This window comes from Gavialis gangeticus, unplaced genomic scaffold (genome assembly GCF_001723915.1).
Source record: "Gavialis gangeticus isolate Ggan-Ray unplaced genomic scaffold, GavGan_comp1, whole genome shotgun sequence".
Classification (NCBI taxonomy): Eukaryota; Metazoa; Chordata; order Crocodylia; family Gavialidae; genus Gavialis; species Gavialis gangeticus.
The window spans coordinates 196,962,790-196,976,460 of NW_017729032.1; positions in this window are offsets into that span (position 1 = coordinate 196,962,790).

The following is a 13,671-nucleotide window of genomic DNA, read 5'->3' on the forward strand; positions in this document are numbered from 1 at the left end:
AAAAAAAAAAAAAAAAAAAAAAAAAAAGAGAAAGAGAGACTTTGACTTTTAGAAACATGTATTCTGGGGAGGGTGACAAATTGGGGGGCAGTAAAGACCCTACATGTTGGCCTGAATGTCTGGGCCTCAAGGACAAAGCCTGGGCTCATGGCCAAGGCCTGCCCGCACAGTCTAGTCTGTGGTCTTTTTAACAACTATACATTGCAACAAAGGTAAATAAACAAAGGTGGGGGGTGTCCAGTGAGACAGGCAAGTGGGCCCATGAGGCCAGGCATGAGCAATTAGACTTGGGCCTACAGCCCACAGGGCCTGCTGTCACACTCTAGACAAAAAATGAATAAATAAACATATACATATATACACATATATACAGTTCTACAGCAGAGATGCCTTGGGGGAGGGCCTCAGGACATCAAGGTTCGGCCCGCAGGGGCAAACCCTGAGGCCTCGGTCTGCTGGACCCACCACCCTGCAGGTGGTGGTGTCAGAGTGCAAGCAGCACGTGTCCCCCCTCAACCCAGCACAGTGCCCCCTCAACAGCCTCAAAGTGGGCACTATCTGTCGGAGGACCTCATGCTTCAATTCAAGGGAGATGTGGGCCCACACCAGCGGGCAGAAAAGCTGCAGGGCATAATCCATCCCAGTCCCAGTGAGGCAGTTTTGGTGGCTCTTCAGGATGGCCATCTTGGCCTGGCCCAACAGGAAGTTGGCCAGGCCAACTGTGCCCCACTTGGCACAGTATAGGAAAGAGCAGATGTATGCGTATTCTGAAAAGTCCTGGACCAGGACCTGAAATAGCACCCTGAAGGCAGCAAAGAGTGTCTGTAGATGGGGGCAGTCAAGGAAGGCATGAAAAACAATCTCTTCCACTGCCCCTGGGCAGAAGAGGCAGACCACCGAGGCCACTGGGTCCCTGGCTAGCCACAGGACTAGTTTCCCACCTGCCTCTGGGCACACTGCCCATGTCTCACCTGCCACACCTTTTGGTGATTAATTAGGTTGTTAGTTAAGGTGGGAAGCTGTCCATTGTACACCCCGATATTGGGGGGCCATCTGCGGCTCCATACCACCCTTACACCATGGCCCATACCTCACAGATGGCATCTCAGGCAGTTAGCTCAACCATCACCTTCACCCATTAGCTGTGGCCCCCAACCCTGGGGACCTTTGGCTTCTGCAAGCCCTGGCCCCATCTCAAGCCCAGTTGGGACCCCAAGCTTCTTTGCTCTTTGTAGGCATCTCCCCTGGCCCTTTTGACCCTTTGGTCCTGGCCCTAGCATTGACCAGTTGAGTACCTCAGCAGGGCTTCCACCTTCTGCCTGCACTTAGTGATCGAGGTCCCCCATTCCCAGTTAAGGTGCTCCTGGAAGCATGCCTGGCCCTGTGGGGTCACTCCACTAGCAGGCTGAGGTGCCTCGAGAAGATTACCTGGCCTACCCTGCTCTGATGTTATAAGACCCACCTGAAGGTGAGGGCTGGGGTTAAGAAGTCCCTACTCACCTTTCACTGGATGGTAACTGGCCTGGCATTTCCTGAGGGCTCCCACACCACTGAGAGCCCCACCAGGCTACCAACTCCTGGCAGGGTGCAGTTTTAGGTCGTGCCCAAGACCAGGAGCCTCCAAACCTTCCCCTACAACTCCTGCCCTTACCTCTAGAATGTTCCAAGCAGACTTGCAGCCAGGTGATGTTACTACCTGCCTGCCAGCAGCAAACTGCCCTGTTTATATAGGCAGCCATGGATCTAAAATGGCTGCTGCAATTCAGCACCTGCTGCCTGCTTGGCTTGGCCCTTAAAGTGGCAGGCACCCACAATGCCCTGCCACAGTCGCCGGTCTTCTTGGCGGTGGGTGTCTTGTACAGTGCATGCAACGCTGGGGCCCTGGCAATGCCTGGTGCCACTGCCACAGTGTCAGGGCAGCCGGCCAGCACCTAGGCATGCTGGGTGCACACTACCCATGCATAGAAGCCCCTCCAGGGCAATATGCCAAAATGATTTTTCAAGGGGCAGCCTGTGTTGCTGTTGGGGGGCATGGGGAGCCTCAGCAGCATGTCAGGCTGGTTGGCCAGCTCACTGGCCACTGCCAGGATGACCAGCAGCAGCGGGAATGCATCTCCCACAGTGTCCATGGTGGGGAAGGCCCAGTGTACCTGGAGGTAGCTTTCCAGGGTGGCTGCTGCCCCCATCAAGAAGGCAGCCCTAACAGCCTGCAAAAGCTAGCTCACAGTGCAGATGGAGCACAGGGCCAGCCAGGCAGCCAGGGCCTCAGCTAACAGCCAGCCAACTGAGCGGGGCCCAGGAGGTGCCCCAGGCAGGTGGTGTGCACCTCCATGAGGATGGCCATGAGGCTGGCAGAGGCCAGACTCAGAACCACATGCTGCAGGGCCAGGTTGTAGTTCAGGGAGTCCTGAAGCAGCTGCAAGAACAGCAGGTGCCTGACCTGGGGACAAAGGTGGAAGATGGCCTGCCAGGCCTGCACCATGCTGTGGTAGAATGAGGGGAGGACTGCCCCATTAAGGAAGGTAAGGTCCAGCATGAACAGGTCCCAGTCAAAGCTGAGGCCCCCCACTTGGTGCAGGAACCAGCACACCAGCTGCCACCACAAAAGGTAGCCCTCAGCATACAGGAGCCACTGGAGAGCTTGTAGTCTGTAGGTGGCCACGCTGCCAGCCAGGTCAATCAGGCCCTGGCCCCACTCAGTGGTGAGCAGGTAAAGGGTGGCTCATGGGAGCCAGTGGCATCTGTCCCAGAAGAAGTCCACCAGGAGACACTACAGCCTCTCGAGCAGCTCTGGTGGTGGGTACAGCACAGCGCACTGTTGCCACAGGGTCACAGTCACAAAGTTGTTAGCAATGAGGACCTAGCCATAGTAGGAAAGGGTGGGCAGGTGCCAGCACTGCAGGTGGGCCTCCGCTCCTTCTGCCAGGTCCTCCCAGTTGTGGGCTGCAAAGGCCAGTGGCCCCAGGAAACCCCCCAGGGCTTTGAGGCCTTCCTCAAAGGTCCCCTGGCAAGTCTATGGGGGGAGTAGCCCATGCCTCGAGCAGGAGGGTGTCGCTCTTGCCCCAGTTGATGTGGGCCAATGAGGTGCCCTTGTAGGTGTGCTGGCAGTCCACCAGGGCCCACACCTCCTCCTGCCTACCCGGGAAGACTGTCACGTCATCCGCATATGCCATCAGCTGGATTGGGGGGGGGCAGTGGTTGGGCCTGGTGCTGGTTGCAGGGCTAAATCAGTCAGGCAGTGTCACAGAACATGCAGCAGCAGCTTGATGGCCAGCGCGTACAACATGCCTGATAGGAGGCAGCCCTGGTGGATGCCCCAAAACACCAGGAATGGGGCACATAGTACGCTGTTCTCCTTCAGCAGGCTAGAGGTATCATGATACAGGACCCAGAGCATCGCAATGAAAAGGGACCCGAAGCCAAAAGCCAAAAGGTGGTCGACCCAGTTGAAGGCCTTCTTCTGGTCCAGAGAGATCAGGCTAACGTTCAGGCCAAAATGCTCCACAGCCATGAGCAGGTTGGGCAGCAGGAACAGGTTGTCCTGGATGGTTCTGCCCGGCACACAATAGCTCTGCTCAGGTCTGATGACAGATGCCATGACTGTGCAGAGCTGGTTCACCAGCACCTTCACCAAGATCTTATAGTTGGTGCACAGAAGGGAGCCTGGTCACCAGTTCTTAAGGCAGCCGAAGTCCACCTTCTTGGGCAGCAAGGTGAGCACCACCTGGCAGCAGCTGGTCAGCAGGGTTCCATTGGCAAGGCTCTCATGCAAGACACAGAGGAGGCTGGGCTCAAGGAGGGGCCAGAAGGCTTTGTAAAACTCCATGGGCAGGCCATCAAGGCAAGCCCCCCCACAGCAGCCTTTAGCTCTGCCAGAGAGAGCCCACACTCCAGGGCCTTGGCTTGTGAAGTGCAGAGGCATGGCAGGTCCTTATGCAACTGCTGAGCAGTCTCTGGGCAGATGGGGTCAGTTGCAAACAAGTCCTGGTAGAAGGCGATGGTGTGCCCTCACACTTCACCTGGGTCCGTGAGCAGTCGTCCCTCTGGGGTCTTGAGATGGTCCAAGGTCTTCACCGCATCCTGCCACCTCTCCAGGCCAAAGAAGTCAGTCGGGACGTCGGCCTCTGCCAGCTCCTGGCAGCAGGCATGCACCCTCACACTGCAGGCCACGCCCTCTGCCAGCTTCCACAGGCATTTCTTGCAGGACTGGAGGCTCTCAAGAAGTGTCATTTTGTTGCCGGCGTGGAGCAGGGCTGCCTCAAGCTCCGCCATGTCCTCCTCCAGCTCCTGGGTGCAGCAGCAGATCTCACTTGCCACTAGCTGGGAATATTGCTGGCAGAATGCCCAAACCAGCTTTCTGGGGAAGCACATCAAAGAAAATCCCAGCATCGCTGTCAGGAGGCATGGGAAGAGTCATTAAGGTGCCAGGCCCACCACCCAGGTCGTTATCCATGGCTGGGACAATGGGCAGTGGTGGAAAGGGCTCTTCAGATACATCTCCAGCAGGGATGTTCCGTCACACTCAGAGGTAATCCTCGATGGCAGCTGCTGCCTCCACTGGGAGGGTGGTCCACACATCCCTCAAGAGACAGGCGGTGCAGCAGACTGAATGCATGCCCAACTGGGCAGTTAGAGCCTCAGCTGACAGCCAGTCCAGCCAGTCCAGATTGAGAAGGTGGCCTACCCGGACTGTACGTGACTGGATGAGAGAGTCAGCAAGGCTATCAGACCTGAGGCTCGACAGTCTGTGCTTCAGGGCTGGGTTGTAGACAAGTGGCTCCCATAGCAACTGTGGAAATTGCAGACATCTGGCCCAGGGTTGGAGACAGAAGGCAGTCTGCCAGGCCAGCACCAGGCTGCAGTAGAAGGGCAGGAAGGTGCCCCAGTCCAGGAGGGCAAGATCCAGGAGAAAGAGGACTTGGTCAAATCTGAGGTTCCCTACCTGGTGCAGAAACACACAGGCCAGCCGGTGCCAGGGAGGGCAGTCTTCACAATAAAGGAGTCTCTGGAGAGCCTGCAGATGGAAAGCAGCCACTCTACTCACCAGGTCAAGAAATCCCTGGTCTCCCTCAGCCATAGGCAAGTAGAGAACAGCTCGGGGGAGCCAATGACATCTGTCCCAGAAAAATCTACCAGCAGTCTTTGAAGCTGTTTGAGCAATTCCGGTGGGGGTGGTCCAACATGGCACACTGGTGCCATAATGTTGTGGCTGCCAAATTGTTCACAATGATGACCCGCCCACCGTAGGAGAGGCTGGGTAAGCATCAGCACCAACACTGCAGGCGCACCTCCACCTCCTCACTAAGGCCTTCCCAATTCTGGACTGGGAAGACTGATGGGCTGAGGAACACCCCCAGAGCTTTAAGGTCCTTTCACTGTCAGGTGAGACCCCTGGGCAAGTCTGGGGGGGAAATGATTGGTCCACGCACCGTGAAGTAGGGCATTGCTCTTAGGCCAGTTAATGCAAGCTGAGGAAGCACACCCATAAGCACGCTGACAGTCCACCAGAAACTGGACATCACTCTGGGTGCTAAGGAGAGTGGTCAGATCATCTCCATATGCCATCAGCCTAACCAGTGGGTCACCAACCAAACCAGAGATCAATGGAAGAATGAGGCCAGTCAGGTGCCATCACAACATGTGATGCAGGGGCTCAATGGTCACAGTGTACAGCATTCCTGAGAGGGGGCAGCCTTGGTGGATGCCCTGTGATCCAGGAATGGAGCACAGAACATGCCATTCACTTTCAAAAGATTGGAGATGTCTTCGTACAGAACCCGGAGGGCAGAGGTTAAGACTGGTTCAAAACCAAAGGCCTCCAGGGTCTGAAAAAGGTAGTTGTGGCTGACCCTATCAAAGGCTTTCTCCTAGTTCAAGCAAATGAGCCTGAAGTTCAGTCCAAAGAGGTCTATGACTGTCACCAGGTCACAAAGCAGGAACAGATTAACTTGGATGGTCCTGCCCAGCACTCAGTAGCTCTGTTCGGGACTGATGACTGAGGCTATGACAGTACGCAGTCAGTTGTCTAAGGCTTTTGCCAGAATCTTGTAGTCACCACACAGAACGGATACCGGCCACCAGTTCTCAATGCAGCCAAGGTCCCCTGTCTTTGGTAGCAGGGTGAGAAATGCCCAGAGACAGCTGACAGGCAGGATTTTATCAGTGAGGCTCTCATGAAACATGTGCAAGAGGCAGGGGCAAAGAAGAGGCCAGAAGGTCTGATAAAACTCAGCGGGCAGCCCATCGAGCCCTGGGGCTTTGCCTACGGTGAGACTCCCCACCACAATCATAAGTCCCTCCAGGGATAGCTCTCACTCAAGTTCACCGGCCGTCATTGGGCACAGCTTGGGAAGGCCATCATGTAAGGGCTTAGTGGATTCTGGGCAGAGAGGTTCAGCCACATACAGGTCTTGATAGAAGGTTACAGCATGATGATGGATCTCAACAGGATCTATGAGTAGTCATCCGTCCAGAGTCTTGAGATGGTCAAGGATTTTCTGCAGGGCTCGTTGCTTTTCCAAGTTGAAAAAGAACTGGGTCGAGGCATCAGCCTCTGACAGCTCTTGGCAGTGGGCACAAATCCTTGTGCCTCCAGTTGCGCTCTCTGCCAGCTCCCTCAGGTGCTTCTTCTGAAGCTTAAGGCTCTCCAGCAGTCCTGTGTCTCTGCCAGCATCACATAGGGCCACTTTGAGCTTTACTACATCCTCCTCCAACCCGCAGACACAGCAGCAGATCTCACTCATTGCCAGCTGCGTGTATTGTTGGCAGAAAGCTCTGATCTGTGCCTTCCCCACATCCCACCATTGCTTCCAGGAGGAATAGGTGGTTTTCACAGTCTCCCATGTCTGCCAGAAATAAGCAAAGCATTCACAGAAGTGAGCATCTTACAGCAAGTTGGTGTTAAAGCACCAGTAGGGTGCCGGGGAACGCACTCTGCCAAGGAGACTCAGCTTGCAGCAAATAAGACTGTGATTTGACAGTCTGGATGGAATAATACAGCTGCCATGCAGGACCAGCAGGCAATGCCTGGTGATGTAGAAGTGATCAAGGCATGCCATGGCAATCCCACCAGCAGTTGTTTTTATCCAGCTGTACTGCTTGGCATCAGCGTGGAAATGGTGCAAGATGTCCACAAGGTCTCTTGCCTCCAAAGCTGTCTGCAGCTTCCAGGCTGAGGACAGATGGGGTTCTGGCCCATTTCTGTCATGCCATTCATCAACCATGCAATTAAAGTCCCCGCCCAGGAGGAGAAGGTCGTCATCATCAGCTGCAGTCCTCAAAAAGTCAGCCAGGGTCTCAAAAAAGGCTGTTCATTCTCACCCAACAGTGGGCACATAGATGTTAATTAGGAGGAGGCAATGTTGTGCCAATGTGATATGAACAGTTAGCAGGTGGCCAGGGATGACCTCTTGGGTTACTGCTGAGTCAGGCATCAGCTGTGGTGATAAGAGGATTGTGACTCCTGTGCTGAGAGGTTCCATGGCTCAGAAACATATGGCCCTTCCAGGCAGCATGCCAGTTGGCTTGATTAGCTGCATCAGTATGGGTTTCTTGCAGAAAGGTGATGTCCAGCTTTTTTTGACACAGGAAATCAAACAGTGCCATCTGCTTCACAGGATCTCTGCAGCCACTGGTGTTAAGTGAATCAAAGGTTGTGGCAGCCATGCATGAAGGGTGTAGTAAAGGGGGGACAGGCAAAGCCAAGGGAACAGAGAGGAACAGCAGAAAGGAGCAAGTATTCAGGACAGGGGAAAAAACCTACAGCTTACCAGCTGGTGCTGCTCTCAACAAGCACCCAACATCATCTGCAAGCTTGCTTAAGCAAAAACTATATAGCTGCATCCCAGCAGTGGAGTGCAGCATTGCTGCTGCAGCCTTAGCAGACACTACAAATGTCTTTGGTTCTGGGAACCATTTCTGTATATGATGTGGAACCCTCCGGTGGTGCTTTGTCTGGTCAAGAAACTTAATAAGGCTTTCAACCAAGTGACCAACACAGGGAGGCTCCTCAGAAGCAGGAACAAGTTCTGCATCTGGGGTGGGGATGCTTCCTGTTGAGGGGGGCACCTTAGCTAAACCAGAGGGTGCCACCTCCTGAGGCAGGATTTCTGTTAACTTGTCCTCAGAAGCAGAATCAAAGTCCAACCCCGAGGAGGAGCTGTACACATCAGGAACCACTGAGAGCCACTGAGACCCACAAGGAGCACTTGTCCCCTCACCAGGATCCTCAGCATCAGGCCCTGTGGGAGCAGTGTCCTTTAAGGAGGCCTGGGGAGGGATATCAGTCCCTGATCTCTTGGGTGGAGCACTCTCATGGGTCAGGCATTCTTGCTCCCAGAGCCACTTGCAGCTCCCAGAGGGTCTAATCTCCATATCATCCTCAAGGAGCCAAGAAGTGGTGGGAGGGCCATCAGACCCCATCATAACTTCCCCCACCCCCAGGTCATCCCTGAGAACCACAGGGTCTGAGGGGAGATGCCAAGAAGGCAGGCAGAGAGAGAGGGCCCTGCTCACTAACTTCATCTCCCTTTGAAGTGGTGGGGAGATCTTGAGGAAGTAATGAGGACCCCTTTTTAGAAGACCCCTTTTTCCAGGGATTTGCCCTTCCCAGCAGAAGAAGCCAAATCCTCCCCTGCCGGGGGAGGGAAAGCAGGGGGCAGGTCCACTGGCACAGAGCCAGCTGACTTCAATGAAGCAGGGGGTGACTGGGAAGAAGGCCCTTCCCCACCAGCTGATAGAGCTGCCATACCAGAGGTGGATGAGACATCTTTGGACGCAGCCGAACGAGGCTCCGCTGCAGCTGGCTTCTTCCTCGGGCACTGGGTAACCAGGTGGGACCTGCTACCACAGCGAAGACGTGAGGTGTCTCCAGTGGTGAGGTAGACCTCGGACCACTGCCCATCAACATGAAGGACATGGACTGAGGCAAACCCCGACCCTCCCTGTTAAGCAGCATGAACAGCTGCCTTTTAAAGGACAGGACGTGCTGGAGCTCAGGCACTTTGCTGACAAGCAGCAGTCTGTGGACTGGCCCTGTAACCATGCCATAAGGGCACAGGCGGTTAGTGAAGTCATCATCCAAGAGAAATGGAGGCACTTTCGAGACTACCACAAGAACAGCCGGTCTGTCTAGAGGCATTACAAGGCAAAAAATACCCCTGACCAACACCCCTGCTACCACAACCTCATCCACTAAAGCAGGGGAGCTCAGGAAGATGATGGGGACTGAACTCACCCAGGCAGCATAGAGGACATGCTTGCAGCCTATCAGCCCCTGCCCCCGCAGCAGCAGCACACTCCTGCACTCCAGTGCAGTGAATTGCTGGGAGCTGCCTTCTGCCATTCCAGCAAAAAAAGGGTTAAACCTGCAAGGAACCAGAGGGGTGGGGGATGGACAGGCAGGTAACAAGGATACTGGAAGCAAAGGAACTAACCCCAGGGGAGAAAGAAGGTAAGCAATGTGGCAGGGAGGGGAAGGGAGAACCAGTAAACAGCAGCAGAAAAGCTACAGGGAGAGGGAGGGAAAACAAAACACAAAAAAAACCTGACGAAGGGGGAGAAGGTGACTGCAGGAGAAGGAGCTAGGAAAAGGGGGAAAAAGGCAGGGGAAAGTAATGAAAAGTGGGGGACCACAGTGGGAAAGGGGTCAGACTGTCTAGGGGAGGGAAAACAAAGCAAGAGAAGAAGAAGGGCTCACAAAATAGGGAGAAGCCCTCAGAGCTCTGAGCACACACTCCTGTCAGCAGCCATCTAGAAAGAAAGAAAGAAAACCAGCAGCATACTGGGTTATATTAGTGTCACTTACAAATCAAGGAAAGTGATTCTTCTGCTCCATTCAGCACTGGTGAGGCCTCCCCTGGAATACTGTGTCTGGTTTTAGGCCCCACACTTCAAGAAGGATGTGGATGGACTAGAAAAATCACAAAAATGGTTACAGGTTTGAAAAACATACTTTATGAAGAAAGGCTAAAAGACCTATAGTTATTTAGTCTAAAGAAGAGAAAATGGAGGGGGATTTGGCAAGTCTTCAACTATTCCAAGATCAATTATAAAGACGATGGAAGTAGGCCCATCTGTGGCCATAGGGGATAGGACTATGGGCTCATGATTCAACAGGGGAAGTTTAGTTTGGAGAATAGGTAGAAAGTTCTGACTATGAAGGTGGTGGTCAACCATTGAAACAGGCTTCCTAGGGAAACTGTAGAATCTCCACCCCTGGAAATTTTTGAGAGCAGATTAGACAGACACTTGGTAGGGATGATTTAGTCAGGGATAATGCTGCCTTGAACAAGGGGCTGGACTGGATAATTTTGTGAGGTCACTTCCAGCCCTTCTTTCCTATCATCCTAAGAACAGCTACTATAAGGCTAGTGATAGAATATGGAGGAAGGTTAAATTATTCTGCCATGGGATTGTGCGTCTTTCTGGAATTGATGTCAGATTAGGGTCCCCTCAGTTTTTCATGTAGTGATTGTCCTGTCTGTCCAAGGTAGGCAGCAGTGGGAGCCTGTCAACAATATGTGATATTGGTAGAGGAGCACATGAATGAACCACAAGTTCTGTAATCTGGATTATATGGTCTGTGTTGATGAGGGGGCTTATTTTACACCTGAGTCCAGAGCAACATCTGGTGCCTTGGTGAGAGTAGAAATTAGGTAGGCTGCTGCTAGAGGTTGGGGGCTGTCTGTAAGACAGGACACATTTGTCCCCCATGGGCACTTGAGGTGGGTGGGAGGGGTTGGATGTCATTAATGATTTGTCTAAGGTGATTAAACTGCAGGCTGCAGGTGACAACAGAAGGGATCTCTATTGTCCTTGACAGGGTTCACTGTGTAGTTTTGTTAATATGTTAGATAATGGATTTGTATAGGATATTTTGGATAGGGATGATCCTGCTGCAGGAAGCTGGTCTAGATGACCACTGGAGGTTCCTTCTAACCCTTCTTTGCTAGGATTATGTAATTGTCTCAGCATTAGTATTGTAGCAGGTTAGGATACAGACTGAGTCTGACTCTGTTGGTTTGTTAGTTATAATTTTAGGACGGCATTGTAAGTGTCCCTGCTTTAGATCCTTACGGTGTGCATCCTAGTCAGTGGGATCAGGACAGATATGACTGTAACACAGACAATGGATACTTTGCTGTAGACAGTGTACCTAGTGGTATGCTTAGAATGAAAACTGGTGGCATAGAAGTAGTTACAGCAGTCATTTGGTTTCTGATAGCATGGTGGTGATATGACCATTGCAAAAAAATTTGCAGTACTGTCAAAAAAATAAATTTTCTAGGTGGAGTATTCTACAGTCATTTTGATGGAGGCGTAGAAGTTGTTAAAATCCTGGTAGAATTTCTCTAGAGATTCCTTCTCAAGTGTTCATCCAATGAATATGGCATCAGCGTACCTCAGGGGGATGAGAGGGCAGCTACAGAGGAAGCAGACTTTAAGGTCTGTCATGCATATATTGATACATTGGGTAGGGATGGGGCACACAAGCCACACATGCACCCATGGCAGTGCCATTTGTCTGTAAGTATAAGGAGTAACCCAGACAAGAGTTCTTCTAATATACTTTTGTAACATCTCTTGTGGGTCTGCCACCTGGAGCCCCTGCTGCCCCCTGGGGTTTGACCCACCTGCCAGCTCTCTCCAGTCCTACCTCATCCCCAGTCTCTCACCTGCCATGCCTTTGATGTTTAGTATTTGTCTATTTAGGAGGTGATTCCAGGAGCCAGGAGTAGAACCCCTGTTTCTTTCAACTGTCTGCTCTTTCTTTACATAGAGGAAGGTCTGGGTTTCTGCCAGGATGATTCCCCTTTAACGAAGCACTCCCTTAGGCCTCCACACACCTGTCAGGGTTTCAGCTGTCCTGGGCCCCCTTTTTCTCTTGCCAAGATGCCAGCCCTGGTCCTCAGTATAAGACCTCAGCTGTTAGGTCTTGACCTTCTCTGCTAGGGTTTATCTCCAGTCTCTGATAGTGGAGTGTGCCTTGCAAGCACCCTGTTTGTGGCCACATCTTCCCCCGTAGCCATAACCTGGTCCTCCAGTTTTAAACTGAAACACAGGTAAAAGCAACACTGCTTTCAAACTCAAATGCCAGGGTCTGTGTCACCATGATGGTAACATATAAACACATAACCAGAATAAGTTAGTCTTGATGCCTGGTGCCACTGGGCTTCCCTTTAGCCCCCTGTGGTCTGGTGCTCCTCTGCCCTGGCAAGTCAAAGTCCGTCTGAGGCCTCAGCCATGGTCTTAGCTTTATGAGGCTTCTAGCTACACTCCCCCCATGTCACCTGACCCACCACTTCTCCAGCAGGTTTCGTAATTACAGCCCTGATTTAGGCTTCCCTGTACCTAGGTCAAGCAGAAATTTTTCTTTTCTTTTCTGCTGTGTTACAGATTTGAACTGGATTCCAAACACTTACACCAGTGTATGTGTAATTTCACTACCTAGACGGCTGAAGAGTATCCAAGCCCCACCAAGGTAATCTTGCCTGCATGAGGCATCTTATGTCAGTATCTAGAGTAGGTGGATCTCAGCAAAGTATCATTACCTGCTCCTCACATCAAATTAGTCACCATGCTACTGTTAACTTGAAAAGCCTCCATGCAGTGCTGTACTTCAAGAATTAATTCAGGCTTGTGACAACTATTCTCTCTCATTCTTGGCATTCTGTTAGCTTAGAAAAAAGTGAGTCTAAAAACAAAGGCTAAAACATCTGAGACTGTGAAAGGTGGAAAGAATTGGTTTGTGAAGGATTATCAAGGAGACAAAAAGGTTGAAGAAAGGATATCATTAAGTTCAGGAGTGAGAAAGTCTGACAATTTATAATTTAGGAGACTTGAAGCTATGATAGAGTGAAGACAAAGAGGTCAGGTTCCAGGCAGGCTTGGGATAAAAATAATAGGCTAACAATTACTGACCAGGATCAGCTTTCTCTCCATTAAGATACATCACCAGAGAATTTTCAAGTAAGGTACAGCAACAGCCAGTAAATGAATTAACTGCAATAGTAATGTAACAGCAATAGCAATCCAGTGGCACTGGTCTGCAAAGAAAGTATATAGCAAAAGTATGCAAATGGATATGATTTTAGCATCTCATAAAAACTATAGTTAGGGATGGATGTATCCTTGGAGCCCCGAGATGAAACCTGACATACGGAATCTCATATAATGATAATTATTTTGCTTGTTTATTTTCTTTACAAAATAGAATAAAAACAACAAATGGTAGTGATAGACATGAAACAAAATTAAAGTATTTCTGGATATATTTACACCAGTTTATTATCCTTGAACATTATTTTAATCTAAAATTAGAGCAAAATTCAGTAAGAAGTTCTGCCAGATGTTAAAATACATCTTTTAACTTAGAATCTTAATATTCCTGTGTGGAACAACAATTTGAGTAAAAGTAGCTATAGCCTTAAATTGCCATAAGTTATATAACTCTTCAGGAGAATGTGGAAAAAAAAGGATGCAAATGAAGCAGTAGACTAGGTGAGACATCTGTGGAGGTCTCAGCTCAGTGTCTGATTTAGGGGAATATTACTATTGTGGCTCTGATTTTCATAGTTTCTAGGGTCGGAAGGGACCTGAGAAGATGTTCTAGTCCGACCCCCTGCCATGGCAGGAAAGAGTACTGGGGTCAAACGACCCCAGCAAGGTGTT